At 36.1% G+C, this 21,841-nt stretch overlaps 1 pseudogene; it reads right to left on the bottom strand.

The window, feature by feature from the left end:
• Positions 1–1,894: 1,894 nt before the first annotated feature.
• LOC119619655 (E3 ubiquitin-protein ligase TRIM38-like) lies at positions 1,895–19,414 on the bottom strand (annotated as a pseudogene).
• Positions 19,415–21,841: the final 2,427 nt, after the last annotated feature.

The following is a 21,841-nucleotide window of genomic DNA, read 5'->3' as shown; positions in this document are numbered from 1 at the left end:
GCACTATATCTGGCATACAGTAAGAATTAAGCTTGTATTTTCTTTTCTCTTTTTTTTTTTTTTTATTGCTGTTGTTGAGATGGAGTCTTGCTGTTGCCCAGGCCAGAATGCAGTGGTGTGATCTCGACTTACTGCAACCTCCAACTCCCAGGTTAAAGTGATTCTCCTGCCTCAGCCTCTCTAGTAGCTGGGATTACAGACATGCGCCACCATGCCCCGCTAATTCTTGTATTGTTTAATAGAGACAGGGTTTCACCATGTTGGCGAGGCTGGTCATGCACTCCTGACCTCAAGTGGTCCACCTGCCTAGGCCTCCCAAAGTGCTGGGATTATAGACATGAGCCACCGCAGCCAGCCAGCGTGTATTTTCAATCATTATATTAGAGTATTATTATCACCCAATTTGAAACTTGAGAGGATAATATTTTCCTTCCTTCCTTCCTTTCTTCCTTCATTCCTTCCTTCCTCCCTTCCTTCCTTCTTCTTTCCTTCCATCCTTCCTCCTGCCCTTCCTCCCTCCTTTCCTTCCTCCCTTCTCTTTCTTTCAACAAATAACTAACAAGAGCATTTTACTTATAAAGCACAATACTGTGTGACAACATAATTTGGGTAGCACTAATGTAAAATACAATTCCTTTCCCTGGTCCAAGGATCAGTAAGATTTCTAAAATTATAATTTTTTTGTTGCTATATAAATTGTTTATCACCCCAAACAAAAATTGTAGCCTTTCCATAGCCATACTTAGCAGCTATCACACATAGGTACATTTAAAAAGATAATAATTGAATTAAATTAGCCAGTAAATGTCAGCCAGTCTAAGTGTGTCACTATAATTGTTACCATAATTGTGACTACCAAGGTTTTCTCTTATTACCACTTATAATAGAAAAAATGAAAAAACTTTAACAAATCTTTTATAAACCACTCTTAAAATGAATAACTAAACAATACACAGTTAAACCTCACTTTGACATTTTCCAGGGAATCCCCTCCCCAAGAAAATGAGATTTTCAGTGTAATTTCTAATTTAATACCAGGACTGACAAAAGAAAAAAAAAATGAACTGGAATAATACCCTATCCTTATTTAAAGAGTATTGATCAAAGCCAAATTCTTGTTAAATAATGTTTTACACTAAAGAGATGAAAATCTTCAAAGCATTCCCCATGAATTCCCTAAGAAAGTAACTTATGTTTGGTCCAAATCTTACAGGAAAAAAAAAAAAAACTCTTAGAGCAAAAAGCTAAGTATTCCTTTCAACATAATGACAATCAATCATATCCCAGGGTCTCTCTAAATCCAATTCTAATGTCTAAATGGGACAGACTCTTCTACTGAAGAAAATGGTGTGGAATTTTCACCATTTTCCCAGTTGTTCAACTGCTGTATCTACGTTCTTAGAATCTAACTAAAAGACGAAACTGAGGCTTTTGTGCATTTATAACTAACTTTGCCTACTTTGAATATAATACCGTAAAAAGCAGAGATAATATCTCCTACCTCCTAGAGTTATTGTATGAGTCAAATTTAATTTTAACAAACATTTACTTTCAACTTACTACTGGCCCAATAAAGATATATGAAAGGTTGCTGAACCTATGAAACAACATAAAATGATAACATTATTTACTCTTAATCTATTGCAAATCAGGAGAAAAAACAAAAAGTTGATGTAGAGAATCACATTTATACATTTCCTTTAAGCTGTGAACTTTGGTAGATTCATCTTTAAATTCTTTAATGAAAAACTCATAAGAGCCATTTATTAGTCATATTCTAAAAAGCCAGATACAGGCTATTCTGCATGCTATATATATACATATATATAGGTCATTATGGGATTTACATTATATTCTCTGTGGTGGTTAAACCAGTGAGACTTTGCTCTTTTCCTTAACCACCTGAGGGAGGCAGGAACAAAGGAGAATATTGACAAACCTGGAAACAGGGCCGGTGAGTATCAGAGAAGGAAGCCTTTGGGAAGGTGAAGATGTGGTAGCCAGCACTCATGTTGTAAAAGGATACAACTCCAGCCTCAGAGTCCAGAAACACTCCCACAACCAAGGGCTGTTCGCACAGATGAAGGGAAGTTAAGGGAGATGTAAAGGCTCCATAGCATTTATTTTTGCATAGTCTGAGGGTCCACAATCCAGACTGAGGTTCTTGCTTCATACCAGTGCCTCTCTGCATGTTTCCATACAAACTCCTAAATCCCACCCGGTTCCTTTTCCAACATCCATTTCGAAGGAACATCTTCCTGAGAGGTGAAGCCCTCACAACCCAGGACACAGGGGAAGGCACTGAATCTCCTGGAAGGAGTGCTGTGATGGTCCTGGGGATATCCACAAGTCACTTGTCTCTAATCCTCAGGCAGAATTAGTTCACCATGAGCTGTATCTGGATCCAGAGTCGCATTGACTGTAATCCCAGTACTGTAGGAGGCTAAGGCAGGTGGATCACTTGAGTGCAAGAGTTCAAAACCAGCCTGGGCAACACGGTAAAACCCCATCTCTTGATGGCTCCTTAACATTTTCTTCACATTACAGGAAATAAAGCTAAAAAATGTTGCACATAGTATGAAGCTCCAAGGAGAAGACCTCTGATGTTTCCAGCTTCACAACCCAACTCCTGCTCACAGTGTCATTCACATTCTGCAGCAATTTTTGGACTGAGTTCTGACATTTTTCCTCCAGTTCCAGCATGTAGCTCTTGAATTCAGCCCAGACTGGTCCCATGGTCCCTCAGTCTACTCAGAGTCTGTTGTTCTTCCCCCTCCTGTCTCTAGAAATAAGACTTCTCCTCCTCATGTAGGAAACTCTGGAGATTCTCAAAGTCAAACTCGATTTTTTTATCTCTGCATTTGTGTCTTCTCATGAGGAGACATAAAATTGCAATTTCCATTATCGCTGTCTAAATCCATGCAGTGACAGTGTAAAATCTGGACAATTTAAATCTATGCTTTTGAGTTGCAGTCCTCAAACTTGGCCCAAATAAACTCTGAACTTATTTTCCATTTAGTTATGTGCATTGCTGTGAACACCTTCTGCTCTGCACACTCCTCTTCAAGTTGCCTCAATTTTGTCACAACTTTCTGGAGCTTTTCCTTGTAGCCCCGGCATACGTCTTCAACAAGAGCTGTGGTGTGCCCTTTGTGCTGTGGTGCCCGCTCACTGTGCCAGCAGATGAGCTGCCCCTCATCTTCACAGAACAGGTGGAGCTGTTCCTGGTATCCCAAGGTATCACTGAAGCAAGCCGCTGTGCTGAGTTCATTACTGGAGTTGAAACAGATTTTGTCCTTGGGTTACATTAGAATCATCCGTTTCACTTAGTCTTCCAGTTGCACTATGACTGCAACACATTCATACAATGGCATACTGTGCTACAACAGAAATGCACAAAACAAAACAACATGATATGGCACATGTGATAAATCCAACAAAAAATGTTAAACAAAATGGCAAGTTGTAAAACATATACAGTATTTTACACATATGTAGTTTAAAATATGCAGAATAGAGTCATGTTTTATGTAGATATACATATGTATAGTAAAAGTAAAAATATATAAATAAGAATGATCAAGAGCAAATTCAGGATGGTTCCATCTCTGGAAAGGGAGAGAGATAAATGACGTTAGGAAAGACACACAGAAGGTTTTAACCAAATCTAAAATAGTTTATTTCTTTAACATGAACATCTGATATGATTATGATAGAATGCTAAGATTTGTTCAAGCTATGTGTGGATGATCATAGACATATATTGTTTTAATTGTTATACTTTATGTTTGAATATTTCAAAATTTTAATACCAAAAAAAAAACCAAATAGATGTGTGCCCAATAGGTGAAACAAAGACAAAGAAGAGACCATGCAATGTAAGTCTTTTCTCTTGGAAACTGTTCATGTGCTACATACCACTCTGATCTTCTGGCAATCTCTTTAGCAGCAAAACAATGCCAAAATTATCTGAAGACTAAAAAAAAATTGTATAACACTGAACACTCAGTATGACTCACAGTCTATGCTCTAATGCTCTCTTTTAATCATTTCTAAAATCTTGTGTAAAATTACTACCATTTTACACATAAGGAAATTCAGATGCAAAGTAATCTACTCATGATCATGCAGCTGTGGCAGAGTTGAGACTAGAACCTATACAGGTGTGGACCCAAAGCCCTTTCTCTTTTGTCAGTACTGCATTGGGAAACCATAAAAAGACAGACAGAAGAGAAAGGAAGCCATGTGAAGTTCTGTCAGAGAAGCAGTTAGGGACATAGCTGACGTAGAGTCTGCTAGAAGCCAGTGTAGGTAGAGAAATTCTTTTAAAATATGAGATCTGAGCCATGCTTCAAATAATATCTTATTACTGACTTAAAAGCAGAAAGTGGAACATGGGTGAAGAAAGTTTCAAAAGGAGTGTGAAATCATGGCAGAAAAGGTCCATTTGCTTGGAGCACGAATGGAGAGTGAGAATTACACAAAAGAGGAAACAGACAAAAGAGAGAATAACCCTCAAGGAAAATTAAAGGAAAGAGATCCAAATCAGAAAAGAAATTAAGTGATAGAAAACAGATGAAGACTATTACAATACAAAAATAAGGGAAGTAGAAGAATCAAGCATGAGCTTCTGAAATTTGAATTATTCCAAACTGTTAAGGCAGAAAGAGGAGCTGAATCATCTGATTTCAAAGGTAGGAAAATTGGAACAAATGATTAAATTGAGGGAGAAATGGGGAGCAGAATTGTGGTTTGTTTATTTTTGGAGGTTAAATGGAAGACTCTTTTGAAATGTATTAAAAGCATCTGATTCCACATAAGGAACTTTGAAAAGTGGAGCAGGGAAAAGAATTCTGCTTCTGTTTTCCCTGAGCCTTCTGCAAGTACTTAGGTGGGTGTGTTTGGGTGGAAACATGAGCTTTTTGTTGAACACCCTCTGATTCTCCCCCTCCCACCTGAAGTCCTAAAGCTGTGTTTATGACAACACAATCATTTCTACAGTAACTAAAGAGCTGTCAGCAAAAGAGGATTATTGCTTAAGTTGAGAAATAAGCAACTAAAAAACTCTTAAACCACAAAGCACAGGCTCCCATGCGAATATTCAAGTGACAAAGCCAAAGTAATGCAAATACGGAAAATGTTATGTGCTGGACAACCCCAACTGACCTTCTAGAAACTGGTCTTTAAACCTCATGGAAACGTTTCTGCAGAGTAACCCAATAGTGTCAGAGTTTGATATATTTTGCTGACTCCTCAAACACAAATTTATCAGTGGGTATCTAAACTCAATATATGGCCTCTGGCTTGTAAACCATTCTCACTCCCGTACGATATTCAGAATTCAAACTCAGCCATTTGGATTCTGTGATAAGAATCATGAATTCCTGGTCGGGCACGGTGGCTCACGTCTATAATCCCAGCACTTTGGGAGGCGGAGGTGGGTGGATCACCTGATGTCGGGAGTTCAAGACCAGCCTGGCCAACATAATGATACCCCATGTCTACTAAAAATACAAAAATTAGCTGAGGGTGGTGGCATGCGCCTGTAATCCTAACTACTCGGGAGGCTAAGGCACAAGAATCGCATGAACCTGGGAGGTGGGGTTGCAGTGAGCCGAGATCGTGCCAATGCACTCCAGTCTGGGCACAACAGAATGAGACTCCGTCTCGAAAAAAGAAAAAAGAAAAGACAAGAAAAAAGAATTACGAATTCCTCATGAAGGTTTGAAATGAAACTCCATCAAAAAATAAGTCTTTATTTTTTGAAAAGTAAACTATCTGTTCAATGGATGTTGCCTAAGAACTCCAGGAAAAACCATCGTGTATTGCCATTGTAGGAAAGATATGAGACCATCTACCACTGCAGTAGTAGAAAGGCTACCACATGGTCTTCTGCAGTGAGCTCACTTTCCTTCTCTTTGCTAATTTGATTTTAGAGTGCTTCACCCTTCTCTCCTTCCCATGTGTTGCTATCAACAGAGAAGAGTTTTAATATTGTTGACAACAAATTATTTATATGCTTAGCAGGTTATAGTATAGGAAACATATCTTTTCAGTAAGTATGCTAGTACATGTTAAGGAAAAATGTAATGGGAAAAGAAAAGTTATCTACCTTAAGCAAATATTCATTCTAAATAAAAGAAAGCTATGCATTGCCTCCTTTACATTTTTTGCTGCTAAAGCATGTCTTAGACCCTATATTTCAATCTGCCAGAGAGCAAGTCGTAAGTTGATACAGAACAGGACTGATATCATGAAAGGAACTTACTTTTAACAGCTATGTTTCTGGAGAATTAAAGTTGTCAAGGGACTTTTAAAAGAATTATTGTGTCATTATTTTCATAATTATAAAATGCATACGAAATTTAGGATTTTTCTAATGCTGAATAGATGCAATCATAATAAAACCCGCAAAATGTTGGCATTTCCCATTCTTCAAGTTTTGGTAACTTAGGGAACTTTAAGTCTGTTGAGCCACTAGTGTGCATTTCATGATGGAGAAGGCTCCTTACTCATAATAAGGAGTTAAGGGGTTTCTTTTGATGCTTCCTTTGAAAGTAGCTACAGAAAGTGGTAGTGTGATTGCTTTGAGAAAAGCTAGAATCTGTTCTAACCCTAGCTATTTTTATAAGCCAGGTGACCTTGGCTAAATGAATCAGTCCTCAGAGTCTTCATCAGCAAAGCAGGAACAACTGTGGAAATCCAATGAAAGCCTCAGGCATATACTTATCTGCATATGCATGTATACCTCGCCTCCAAAACATTTGTGTGTATATGTGTGTGTGGAAAATAAATCTAGAACTTGTGACAATGTGACAGTGTCAAATCAGAAAAAGTCAGAAGGTCAGCATGTGGAAATTTATGCCAAAATATATGCAAAACAATGACTAGAAGGGGCAAACAATAAGATGGTAAGATTCCAAGAAACCAAAGCCAAGACAGAAACAGGAAAAATTGTAGGATTCGTGGTATCTATAAAAACAAATCACTTACTAAGGGGAGACCCAATATTTTCTGATTCTGAAACTTCAGAGGAATTTCTCTAATGGGAGCTCAAAAAATTGTACTCTGTATAAATAAAAATTACAATGTCCTTCCAACTATTTCTTTAGACCCATAACATGATGAATTACACAGGGCTGTTTATTGTCATGAATCTTACTATCATCTTACATAAGGATTACAATGCCAAATCGTAGGTTGACAGAAGCAACTTTCTGGTATATCAGAAAAAAAGTGTCCAGGAACAGTGGCTCATGCCTGTAATCCCAGCACTTTGGGAGACTGAGGCGGGTGGATCACAAGGTCAGGAGTTCGAGACCAGTCTGGCCAATATAGTGAAACCTGGTCTCTATTAAAAATACATAAATTATCTGGGCATGGTGGTACATGCCTGTAGTCCCAGCTGCTCAGGAGAGTGAGGCGGAAGAATCGCTTGAACCCCGGAGGCGAGGATGCAGTGAGCCGAGATCGTGCCACTGCACTCCAGCCTGGGCAACAGAGTGAGACTCAAAAAAAAAAAAAAAAAAAAAAAAAACGACCGGGCGCGGTGGCTTATGCCTGTAATCCCAGCACTGTGGGAGGCCGAGGCGGGTGTGTCACAAGGTCAAGAGATGGAGACCAGCCTGGTCAACATGGTGAAACCTTGTCTCTACTAAAAATACAAAAATTAGCTGGGCGTGGTGGTGGGTGCCTGTAGTCCCAGCTACTCGGGAGGCTGAGGCAAGAGAATCACTTGAACCAGGGAGGCAGAGGTTGCAGTGAGCCGAGATCGCGCCATTGCACTCCAGCAGGGCGACAGACCGAGACTCTGTCTCAAAAAAAAAAAAAAAAAAAAATAGTAAGGGTCAGATACACAGCTTGCTACTGGCTGCAGTGGGCTTATTATAAACGTGCTTTATCTAGAGCAGCAATTCCCATGTTTTAGTCTCTGGATCCCTTTGCAATCTTAAGACTTATTGCGGACCCAACGGGCTTTTCTGTAGCTGGAATCTGGGTCCCCTTGATCACATGAGAACAGTCAGCTTTAAGGTTCAATGCAGGTCTTTTTTTTTTTTTTTTTTTTTTTTTTTTTTTTGAGACAAAGTCTCGCTCTGTCACCCAGGCTGGAGAGCAGAGGTGCAATTTTGGCTCACTGCAAGCTCTGCCTCCCGGGTTCAAGTGATTATCCTGTCTCAGCCTCCTGAGTAGCTGGGATTTCAGGCGTGCACCACCACGCTTGGCTAATTTTTTTGTATTTTTAGTAGAGACGGGGTTTCACTATGTTGGCCAGGCTGGTCTTGAACTCCTGATATCAAGGGATCCACCCCCTCAGCCTCCCAAAGTGCTGGTATTACAGGCGTGAGCCAGCACGTCAGCCCAGGTCTTCTTACTCAAAGTTATTATCCATAATTTTTCCAGGGTAATAAGAATTTTGTAATAAGTCTGAATTTGATTGGAACCTGAGTGGCCGCTTTCAAATTTCTATTTCCTAAGACTCAAAACCAGCAGCCGTCATGTTATCAATCATTAGGAAAATGAGCTCTACATTTGCCGAATCCAAAGTTGATAATACTGTATTGGTTTAAATCTGAGAGCAAGTCATTGTAAAAAGTCAGGGGAGACTATTTTTGCCAAACATTGGAGGCAGAGTTCTGAGCTATCCTCACATAGCAATAGATTACCATTGGGATTCAACTCAACTTTCTTAAGATTCATTCTTTTCAACCATCGTATTAGCAAATGTACAGAAGTCATTATAGTTAAGTTATAAATAACAATTTTTTAACAAAATAAATATTCATTGGTTATATTAATAGATAATAAAAAATTTAGAAAGTATAAAAAATAAAAATTCTACTGTTTATCTTCAACATTTGGTATACAGTTGAACCTTGAAAACCACAGGTTAGAACTGCTTGGGTCCACTTATACGTGGAGTTGTTTAAATAAAGGTTACACTGAGTGTGCCTGCCTCTCACCTGCCTCCCCTTCCACATCCTCCACCTCTTCCTCCTCTACCACACCTGAGACAGCAAGAGCAGCACCTCTCCTTCCTCATCTTACTCAGTCTACTCAACTTGAAGATCATAAGGATGAAGACCTTTATGATGATCCACTTCCACTTAATGAATAGTAAATATATTTTCTTTTCCTTATAAACTTCTTAAGCTTTTCTGAAGCTTATGTTATGGAAAGAACAAAGTACACCGTATATACGACATACAAAATATATGTTAATTGACTGTTTAAGTCATTGGTAAGGTTTCTGGCCAACAGGAGGCTATTAGTAGTTAAGTTTCTGGGAAGTCAAAAGTTACATGTGGATTTTTTTTACTGTACTGGGGCCAGTGCTCCTGACCCCTGTGTTATACAAGGGTCAACTGTATAACTTTCTAGACTATATAGATGTATTTATAGGTGGAGAAATAGATATATATAAAAACTAAAACAAGATAGTAATAGATATATATATACACACATATATAATTAGCATCTTGCTGTATTTAGGGTTGTGTACTTATTTTTAATCATAATTTTATAAAAAGCATTTTTTGATCAATTAACATTCTTTGAAAATATTTAACTTCATGCATCATAATTTTAAAACTTTTCCTTTGTTGTTAGCTATTTGTGTTATTTGATAATGCTTTGAAAACCATATATTAGGTACAAGTACAGAAATAGAAATTATCATGATAACCACTGTAACAGTAACAGGCAGATTATAATGCAACTTGGATATCATCCTTTGTTCTATAAAGATGGCCATATTTTACATTGACATATGAGTAAGTTTCACTGAGTGGAGAGAATAATTTATTCAAAAATAAATGCTTTGACACTTAACAAGTCAGTTGTTTTCTTAAAAGTCTGCTATAGAATAACAGAACGATTATAGAATAATTACTCATTTCTTTTCTTACTCAGTGTTATTTCCTAATGAATTTTTCTAAGTGGTTTGTCCTGTCTAATTTTATCAGTCTAATAAGAATCCATGCTTCAACTTTCTCACTGCTCTAGGCAGAAATTCCTGTGAACATGTCAAATCCATGGGTGAATGGACAAATTGGCATAGTGGGAGAGCACACACACAAAAGTGAGATGATGGCTGACCGATTTCCCTAATTACTGGAGTTTTAATAAGACAATAAAGCCCTTGCTAAGGATTTCCTAAGTTTTATTAGAAGTCAAGACTCTCCATTTGCAAAATAAGGGGAGCCCAAAGTGATTCACAAAAGGGCAGTGTTACATTCCGTTTACAGTTGAGGGTCACTGTTGGTGCCAAATGAAGCCATAATGCCCAGTATTGCTGAACATGCAAACAAAGCAAAGCTAAACAAAACAAAAAAATTTTAAAAGGGGAAGTGATCTCAGATGGTAAGCATGGCAAAATAGTGAGGCCAAAATGATTGAATCTCACCCGTCCTTTAAAATTGTAGCCCCAAGTCTCCACTTCTCTGGGCATCTGAACCCATAAAAACAATTGAATTATGTCCATTCTCTTCTTACTCTGCACAGTCCATCTTTCCAACCAGCAAAGATCTTAAGAATATGTTCTTTTCTCATCTAAACTACTAGGGCTTTACTTAAATTAATCCTGCTGCTATGCACTGCTCGTCATACCCATCCTCCACCCTTCTCATTAGTTACTTAAATGTCTACATATTATCTCTAAACCCTAATTCCTATTATTTCTTTTTTGAAGGTTGCTCTTAGAGAGTTTCACAACCATGAATAGGTTTCAACTTTTTCTGACATCCTCTATTTTTTTTTTTTTTTTTTTCAGATCAATGAAACAAGAACAAAGAGGAGAATCAGGAAGTCAGCAGCGTGTCTCCTTTATTCCCCCATGCTTTAGAATAACGCTTTCTTTGGTAACCCAGGGTATTTACTAGCTTCTTATTAGGTTCAAAAGCCATACAGCAAGGGATTGCAGTCTGCCCTGCAGACAAAGTGTGGACAAATGTACCAGCTTGAGAAAAGTCCATAGCTCCAGCCTTGTGTGACTAGAATTTATGACCCTTAGTTTTCTGTTGCTTTTATCTACATTTGACAATCAGACCCTAGAAGGCAGGGTCACTTGACATGAAGATGTAGTAAGTGGTTTATATAGTTATTATGCCCAAGGAAAGGAAGCATTATCTTTATCTTCTTAATAAAAAAAAAAAACACAAAGATTGATTATCCATTTTATTGTGTAACTTATTTTTTTAACTTTTACAAGAACATGGTAATTTCCTGTACTTTATAAAAGGTTTAAAGCTTGCCAATACAGATAATATGGTATTTACTGTATCTAATTTTTAAAAAGGCATGAAATGCATATTTTTCTTTTTAGAACTAACTACTAAAGTATATTGATGTCCATGTAATGCTGACTTGTAGGGTAGACTCACTCAATGAGTATTTTTTCTTTCAGAAAAAAATCTTTGAAAGTGGCATTGGTGGTTATGTTTGTTGAGATAGCACTAACTGGTCCCCAGAGCTGTAGAAAATTAAGACAGATATAAATACCTGATCTTGGTTTGATCACTTAGATTCTTTTCCATAGGAATTTGGAATTGAAACTGAGAGAAAATAATTTCCTTAGCTTATATTGCAACTGAATCTTTAAACTTGGATGATATGGGACAACCATGTTTGCAGAGAAAATCATGCTACAGGGAGAGAGAGAGTTTGAAGCACATATGTAGATGAAAACAGAGACACAAAGCCCTGTGGTCAGAGTTAGAGGGGCTGAGAGAATAGTTAGCTTAACTTCTGTCTGTTTTCTTGTTCTTGATTCCAAGGACTTAGTGTTATGAATAACCCGTAAATTTTCATATTTACTTTTCATTTCTATGCTCACTTAGAAGGGACTATGTAATTGTTTATTTATAACCAAAGAGACACCGAGGTTTACAGCTGTAGAAGTAATAGTATTTTTCATTTTGTATTTTGTACTTCTCAATTCAAGGATTTCCATTTGGTTCTTTTATATGGTTTCATTTTCTCTGCTGAGATTACCTTTTTGTTTCCTTATTATATTCATTTTGCATAGCTATTCTCTAGTCCTTGTGTGCTAACTTCATCATTTCCATAATGCTGAATTTCTGTTTTTTTACTATTTTTTCTCCTGGCTATGGACCACTGTTTTTTTCTTTTTCTTCCTCCTCTTCTTCTTCACATATCTAGTAATTTCTATTGTATGTTGGACACTATGAGTACTGCCTTGTTGCATGTCTGAATTTTGTTGTCTTCCTTAACTTTTGTTTTGTTCTGGTAAGCAGTTCATTCATGTGTAGCTCTGCTCAATCCTTTCAAGGCTTGTTTTCAAACATTGTTAGCATGGTCTAGAGTTGCCTTTACTCTAGGGATATGTTAGCCCTATTCCTAAGTGATGGCCTGCCTGAAACTTCTACTGAAATCCCAAGTGTCTCCTGATATTCCTCCATCCAGTTAGTCGAAATTAAAGCTTGCAATAGCTTCTGGCCCTTTGCAAGCTATTGAAGTTGCTGTGTTCTTAGCTCCCTGGTAGGTTCTCTCTCTCTCTCTCTCTCTCTATATATATATATATATGTACACACACACACACACACACACACACACACTCTCTCTCTCTATATATATACACATATATATAGCCTATTCCTGTGGAGTCTTGCCCTGAGAATGTATAAGTTAGACTTCACAAATTCCTTCTTTTTGCTGTGTTCTCCTCTCTGATAACTTTCTTCATACATCCCAGCTGTTTCACTAGTCCAAACTTTGATCTCTGCACTTCAACTCAGCAAACCCTCTGTGCTTTGAGTTCCACATGCTTGCACAGTAGATTAGAAAGTACCTCCAAACAGAAAGTCAGGGACACCACACAGCTTGCATCATATACTGCCCACCACTGGGAATCACTGTCTTACGCCTTTAATCACAAGGCTGAAAGCAGTAATTTTGTATATTTTGTCCTATTTTACAGTCATTTAAGCTGAGGGGCTAGTTTTGGACCAGTTGGCCTATTGCAGAGAACATCTAAATATACATATTATTAACTTGTTTCTTAAAATTAATTTTATCTACAATGAGTTTATGTGCTTACTACATATTTTGTTTACTATCTTGCTTATTATTAAGTTTCTTCATGAATTTTAGAATTCTGTTTATGGACTTAGCTTGGATCAGAGAATTTCTATAACTTTGATCTTATACGTGTTTTGTCTATGCTTCTTCCACTCAACCCAAGGGCTGTCTCCCCAGTAGCAGGTCTTGTAGTAGCATTTTGGGTCGTCTATCCTACAGCCATTTGTGAGATCTGGACACAGAGCATGTGGGCATCTTGGTTTATTCATGATCACAGGGTCTCTGTGGGTCCTCTAAGTCTACAGCTTACTAAAATCTGTAGCCATAGAAGCTATCAGAAACCATGATTGTTTTCAAAGGCTTTTTTCATGTACTTAGAGTCCTCCTATTTTCAGAATTCAAATAGCATATAAAGCCCTCATACCTGTTCACTTCACCCTGTGGGAACAGAGTTCAAAGCTACTCCTACAGGTTTGTGTATCCAAAGCCCAATGGGTCAGCCCTCTTGTCATTGGTCAATAATAAGATTTATCTGTTCAGTTTTGGGTTAACTTTTTTTTAATTTATCTATCATTGCTATGTGTTTAGAGAAATGCATGAAATTACTGAGCTGTCTGGACCAAAATACATCTCTAACTACAAATCAGATTTCTTTCCCTGAAGTTTCCACAATTTGAATATAAGACAGACCAAACAGTTCTGATTTTATGGAGTAAAAACATTATATAAGGATGTCAGAAAAAATGATAAATCTGACGAAGATAGCATACCTTCATCAGAAAGTAATACCCTGTATTATAGAAGGAACAGAATTATCATATGAATTGTAACCAAAATGTTTTTAAAACTCCAACTTGTCTCCTTTTATTCTGTACTCATAATGAACCAATATCAGTTTTAAAATAAAGTGTTAGAATTACTGTTATACTACATATGCTTCAGACATGATTAGCCACAAATTTTTAAATCTCTCCATGGTTATATATTTCTATGGTATAAAATACTAGAATTGAAGTAGGTACTCTCTAATGTTCCTTCCATCTCTCTTTTATTCTCTATGTAAACTTATTGTCTCAATAGAAAATTGACATGATATTATAGCCTCTTAGTTTATTACTATTAGACAAACTATTCGAGAAAGATTCACTGAACAAATTAAGACACTCAAATCACACAGCTTATTGAATCAACTTAAAGCACTTAGGACATCATGCAAGTGGAGTAGAATGGCCACACTACATGAGTCCTTTGTCAGGCCAATGTTTACGTATCCTGTCTTCTCTCTTTTTCTTTCTCTCTTCCCGGCCTCTTGCCTCCCCACAACCTCTACACAGCAACCAGTGTGATTATAAAGGCCATAATTGAGATTGAACAAGTTGGCTTAGCAGATAACGAGGTGCTGGGAGTAAATGCCTTTTTCTATTCAGAAGACACAAGAGCAAGTATACTTGCCATAGCTCAAACTCACCAATGACTAGCTGAGCAGCCATAACTTTGATCTGTTTGTTTTGGGAAAGTATATATAGGGTCCGAATGGATGCCACCAACAGGTGCACAAAGTGATATAACCTGAAAATCATAAATATTCAATGACTTTATTTGGTTCTTCCCCTCTTTGTACCTATCTTCAACACATATGCTCTCTTTATTAATTCCTGTGATGTTTACTAAAGGAACATTAGAGAGTACCTACTTCATTTAATCTATGTCTAGCATGCCTCAGAGACTATTTTTACTTACAATCAACACTGAGTATTTTAGTCCATTTGAGCTGCTGTAACAGAATGCCATAGATTAGGTGGTCTATGAAAAACAGAAATTCATTTCCCACAGTTCTGTACGATGGGAAGTCTAAGATCAAGTCACCAGCAGATTTGGCCTCTAGTGAGGGACCTCTTCCTAGTCCATAGAAGGCCATGTCCTCACTATAGCCTCACATGGCACACGGGGTGATTGAACTCCTGCATGCCTCCTTTGTAAGGTCCCTGTTCCCATTCATGAGGGCTCTGTCCTAATCACCCATGACCTAATCACTTCTAAAGACCTGACCTTCTAATAGCATCACCTTATGGTTAGGATTTCAACACATGAATTTCGGGGGCGGGGGAGGGAATGAAAATATTCAGATCATATCACTAAATTGTATTTATCTGTGTATCTTATTATTCATAGCAAATTTGAATTTTTTAGATAATACACCATTTATTAAACATATGTTTTCTAAAGTTGTAATGATATCTAGTAATTATCTCATGCTGATTATGTCAAGCACTTGACTAGAGTATCACATACCAATAGAAACCCTTTGTTGCCTGTCTGAGAAGCCAGCTTCTTCCATAGAAACAGAATGTGTTTGAGTGTTGGCCCACCATGTACCTTCTGGTGCTGGACTCTGCTCCAGGTATGGGGACAGTATCATGACTAGTTCCAGCTCATTGAGATAATCTCATTCCCCTTGCCAGGGATTGGCATTTGACACAGTCCTGGACAATGAGACCAGTGGGGACATCTGTTGTGGGGATTCTGGGGAAGGTTTTCCTCACTGATATTATGAGCTTAGTAAGAAACATTTCCTTTTCAGCACATTTTTCACCTTCGTATGCATCTCAGATCTGCAGGAACCTCTTGGTGACAGTCAGTTTTTGAAGGAAAAAAAAAAAAGTCAAACAATGAGAATGGCAGAGGAGAAAGATGGAAAGAAGCAGAGGATTTGATGGCACAGTGAAGTCGCTGAATTAATCAACTCTGGAATGACCCTACGTCCAATATGCTTGTTATGTAAGAGTTTCCTTGATGTTTCAGGCACTCATGGCTGAATTTTCATAATATATTCATTTAAAAAACTTGACTGATACAGAAAAAGACTCCATTTTAATCTTCCCAATACCCTAGCATACGAAATTGTAAGTTGTAGAGCTGTGATTCAAATATTGCTTTGTCTGACTCCAACACCCGTTAAAATATCATGCTAAATGAGTGGTTAGTGATACATTGATACATACAGTTAAAATGTTTTCATCTTCCTTGATTTCTATACATGGGTTCCTTGACAAGCCTGGGAGGCTATGCTCTCACCTTTATTCATGTTTCCCACCATTCCAAACTCTTGAGCTGGCTCAGGATCTTGTTACCCTTTTTTCCTTTATCTACCTTTTGTGCCTTCAAATTTTTTATATTAATGACAGTAGGTAAAATCAGTTAAACTGATAAGTTATGCAGTATGCAACTATTCTCTATTTTTCCTTATTCACTAATATTTTTCATTTCTTTTTGTCTTAGACAAACCACATCACTGATCCTTAATGACCTCATTAACTAGTAGTTACTGGAACAGCTGCAGCTTTTTATTCAACTAGAACTTTTTTATATGCTAAACATAGCCCAGGAAAAAAAAAGTGCCTCCATAGGAAGGCACTCCCTTAGGAGAAACCGTCTGTGACGTTCTTTGCCTTGGCACTAGAATCTTTTCTAAGTGACCTTGAGTTTCACTATTTTCTTTTTCCATGTAAAACTGTCTCATCATAGTTATTCTGGGTTTTTTTTTTTTTTTCTTTTTTTTGAGCCTTACATAAAATTTCTTCCACTTTAAATGTGGGACTCATGATTTTTATCCAGAAGATGAACAATATTTTTTGTGAACAGTTAATTGAGCCATGTTGAGATATCATTTGAACTTCTAGAAGCCCCAGCATGTTTCATGGGGCTCAGAACCCTTGCTCCCAGAGAAACATTCATCTTCAAGATTTCACCAAGACTGTCGGAATGAATTAGCATTAAATGCTATATTCATTATCTCTTCAACTTTAGAGAGGTGAGAAAGAAGGTTCAGTTTCTATGACAAAGATTCCTCTTTTTATGCAGTGAAATCAACAAAGTCGTCATGTATAGGCCTAAGAGGATATGTTTGGAAAATATTACAGTAAAACTACACTTATCTGGATATCTCAATCACCTAAGACGTAACAAACGATAGGTAAATATCCAAAAATTTCCCTGAACAAAAGCACCAAGTATCACAATATCAATTTGCTAAAAGTGACATACACCCTTTTTAGAGCAGGCCTTCAAGTTCTTCTCAGAACTCATATTTTAGGCATTATTGTAATAGATTTGACTACGTTGTTCCTAGAAACGTCCGTGAATAATATATTATTCCTATTGACTGAATATGAACAAGTTTATTATTCATCTGGTTGCACAACAGAAAGACATTCTTAGGTTTCACCAAAGCTTTGAAAAATGTATTAAACAAGTAACTTGTACAAAAATTTTGAATATGAACTCAAGAGATTTAATAATTGAATTTAAGAAAAAAAAACATGAGGATAGTACTATTGAAAAGATGTATAATGATCGTTGAATTGATATCGAGCCTTTGCAGAGATGAGAAAACAGACATCAAGAGGAAAATATCATTGTTAATAAATGCGATTATCAAAGTTTTTGCTAAAATAAAGTCATAAAAGAACAGCTGCAGAATATTAAATTACATTTATATATACAAGAAGAAGAGTCAGGGATAAAATAAATAGATAAAAAGAGAAAAAGCCAAATAAAGTACATAATTTCTTACTTTCTATACAGGGTGGGTATTCCTTATCCAAAATGCTTAGGATCAGAAGTGTTTCAGATTTTGAAATTTGTTCAGATTTTGAAATATTTACATATAGATAATGTGAAATCTTGGTGAAGGGGCCCAAGTCTAAACACTAAATTCATTTGTTTCACACATATCTTATACATATAGCCTGAAAATAATTTTATACAATACTTTAAAATAATTTTATGCATGAGACATAGTTTGTGTACATCAAACTATCAGAAAGCAAACATGTCTCTATCTCAGCCATCCATGTGGACAGTCTGTGGTTGTTTGGCATCATCATCATTCCTGTATCTGAATTTTTATATGCTATTTATATGTATGTTTTTTGTATGCTATTTTTATGTATGTAAAAAAGCAAGCATTTTTTGTGCATATTCACACACAAGTACTTAACAGCAAAAAAAAAAAATTGACATACTATTAATTCAGAGAAAAAATCATGTGCTCAGGTTAACTAAACAGCACAGTATTATCACCAGAATGCCTGTCGGCTATTAATCAATACGAATAATAAAATATATGATGCAAAAACAAACAAGGGCAGGCTTCCAGTCTCCACCTACAATGCCGTATTTTGATTAAAAGGTTACTGTACACTGTATTTTATTTTTTTAGGTGAGAAGAAGTATCAGAATCCAGAACCAGGAAGTGAGTCCTCTAGGGATGAGGAGGTATTCAGCTGGATGGCTTTTTAAAACATTTCCTTCAGAGCCTTCTGCCTCATTAACAACAGTTTTTGTCCTAGAAGCCTCTCTTTGATTTTATAAACTGACATGATCTCTGTTATACATGCATGCTGCTCTAGTCCTTCAATAAGCCCATCTCACATTTTCACCATGCCATACGTAGGTACTTTTTCTGCAGTGTTAGCAACATCTTTGTCTTCATTAATATGATTACCTTGATTCAGAGCCATTTTGGCTACTCGACCATCCATCAATGAATGAATAACTAGAACCTCATTTCTTTCAATTTACTGACAGACTTTGAAGGGATATTTTTTGCACGAGTAAGGAGGTCAGACTTTTCTCACTTGACTTAAGGAACTCTTCAAAGTCATTACCTTGTGCCTCCTCATTTCGGAATACAGTTACAATCACTCTGTGCCAAGCATTGGCAAAAGCATGTGTGGCATCCTTCATGCTAAACTTCTCTTGAAAATCTTACACACCCGGGCTTCTGTTCACTGTTGCTACCATGCTGGTCAAGAAAGTGTTTTATATTTACCTTTTATTATTCTAAGAATACTCTGGTCACATGGCTGAATTAATGAAGTCACATTTGGTGGAAAGTACATGGCATAAACATTATTTTTTATGATGTTTCAGCTGGAAGATGAGCAGAACGTTTGTCAAGGATTAACAGAATCTTGCAGTTGGCATCCAGTCCAACTTCCCTGCAGTGAGCGTGCACCACTGGTACCAAATGTTTATGAAACCAATCAGAAAAGATATCTCTGGTGATCTATACCTTTTTATTAGCATAATAACGAACTGGTAAAAAATTCACTTCTTGAAAACAGCAAAGACGCAAACTATTGCCTAACACAACAAGTTTACACTTAGGCATGCCTGTTGCATTAGCATATCCCAGCAGAGTTATTCTGTCCTTGGAATCCTTAATTCCTATAGGAACTATCTCATCAGCTGTAGGTGTTGTCTTTCTGGAGTGATAACACCAAAATAGTAATGTTTTATCAGCATTATAGACTTGTTCTGGTGCCAGATTTTCATCAGCGATCATCTTAGCGAACTCATCAATGAATTTCTCCATTGCTTCATGATCAGCAGATGCTTTATCACTACAAATTTTTAAAAATTTATTGCTGTGTTTTTTCTCAAATCTTTGTAACCAGCCTGTTACATATTCATAGTTCCTTTCAATTTTCAGTTTATCATGATAAATCTTTGTTTCATGATGGACATACCATTAAGTAATATGTGTTCACTGAGACACTGACAGATGTACTCTGCCCCAGCCCAGAGCATATAGAATCTGTATATATTTTGATAAATTTATACCTAAGTATTTTTGGTGTTATTGTAAATGGTATTTTTTATTTCAAGTCTTAATTATTCATTGCCATTATAGTGAAACATAATCTATTTTTGTATATTGACCATGCATCCTGCAGCCTTCCCAAACTCACTTATTACTTACAGGAGTTTTTTTTTTTGTTTTTTTTTGGTTTTTTTTGTAGGTTTCTTACAATTACATAGATAATTACACAGCATATGTAAATAGAGATAATGCTACTTCTCCCTTTCCAATTTGTATGCTACCTATTTCTTTTTCTTGTATTGTTGCACTGCCCAGGACTTACTATGATATTAAATAGGAATAGCGAGAGTCTTTACCTTGTTCCCAATCTTAGTAAGAAAGAAATCCGTCTCTCACCTTTAAGTATGCTATTAGTTGTAGGTGTTTTGTAAATGCCTTTTATCAGATGAAGTAAGTTTCTATTTCTAGTTTGCTGGGAGATTTCTCATAAATAGTTGTTAACTTTTGTCAAATATTTTCCTGAATTTAAAAAAACGATCTTATGATTTTTTCTTTTTTCTTTTTTTGATATACATTTTATTGATGGATTTTTCAAATGTTTAAACAATCCTGTATCTCAACATAAACCTATTGACCATACTGTATTATCATTATTTTATACTGTTAAATTTGATTTGCTAATATTTTGCTGAAGATTTTTGTCTCTGTGATTATGAAAGATACTGGTCTGTAGTTGTGTTTTTCTTATAATGTCTTTATAAGGTTTTATAACCAGGATAATACTGGCCTCATAAAATGAACTGGTTCTCTTATGTTTTCTAGAAGTGGTTGTGTATATGATTGATATTATTTCTTTTTAAATTGTTTGGTAAAATTTGCTGTTGAAGCTACCTAGGTCTGAAGCTTTCTTTGTTGGAGATGGTTAACTATGAATTCAATTTCTTCAGTAGATATAGAATTCTTCTGGTATAACAATGTTTTTTAACTATCATTTTCTACATAGAGAAGAGAAAGATTATTCAGTTTTTCCTCCAGCACAGGTGATGGAAAAAATTTTTTTATTTTATTAGTGATAGTTGTGATGCATAAAACACGAACCTTTACATACTGACATATTCACTGTTTGTAGTATAGCTACAGGTTTTTGTCCTACAACCCAGGAATTCTGAAACATTTTACACAATTTTTGGATAATTCCCATCAAAGAAGAAAATATGTAGTATTTTTAATTAATACTACTTTACTATTTTATACTTTATTAAAAGTATACCATACATACTTATAAAAATACACCTTACTGCAATTTACATTTAATTTTTCTTAGACATCAGTGAGACCCTATTTTTCCATTGACAATTCATGTCATGTTTGAAAGATTGCACAGACTAGCTTCTGCCTCATAAATTACACTTCTTCTTTCATACACTTGGAGCTCACCTATTGCAAAATGTCACACATTAGGCAACACATAATGGTTATGACAATAAATTTATAAATTCTAACACTGAAAGTCCCATGATTTCACGGAGGCTAAAAAAACCAAATCCAACAATATTCTGATAAGGCAAAAGCTACAAACAAGAGTTGATGTGAAGCTAAATTGGTCTTGAATAAGAGGAAAGCAGAACTGGCAACAACAATAATAATAGGAGCAAAAGTCTTATGGAAGATAGAATCAGGGTATAATTGTAGAAGTATGATAAATATTAAGGCAAATACATGAAAATAATATGTGGCAAATAGTGCAGAAAATTTATTAACTAAAATCTTTTAGCAATAAGAGGAGAAATATACAGAAATGTAATTACAGTTTTGTCCATAACTGACAACCTTATAAACAGAAAAAAAAACAATTGAAACTATAATTAATAAAATAAAAAATTGCTGTGTATTACATGTCAACTTCAAACAAGAAATATATATAATTTTCAGTGGCAATATTAGTGAAATGATCATTTGCTAAGCCACACAAAATATCATATATGGACATATTAATTTCTACTTTTAATGTTCTGATAACAATATATTCATTTATACTTATTTATAAATTAAAACACTTGTAAATGTTTTGAAATATTTCCTAATATCATTTTGTGTGATCATAAAAAGGCTGTGATTCTAGGTTATCTTTGGTCAACCTTAAGAAAAATTGACAGTACAGCTAATGTGATAACTTTTGCAAAAAATACAGTGCTAATT

This window comes from Chlorocebus sabaeus, chromosome 7 (genome assembly GCF_047675955.1).
Source record: "Chlorocebus sabaeus isolate Y175 chromosome 7, mChlSab1.0.hap1, whole genome shotgun sequence".
In the NCBI taxonomy this organism is placed as follows: domain Eukaryota; kingdom Metazoa; phylum Chordata; class Mammalia; order Primates; family Cercopithecidae; genus Chlorocebus; species Chlorocebus sabaeus.
Note: the sequence above shows the minus strand (reverse complement) of the source record. Positions and strands in the feature narration are given on the sequence as shown.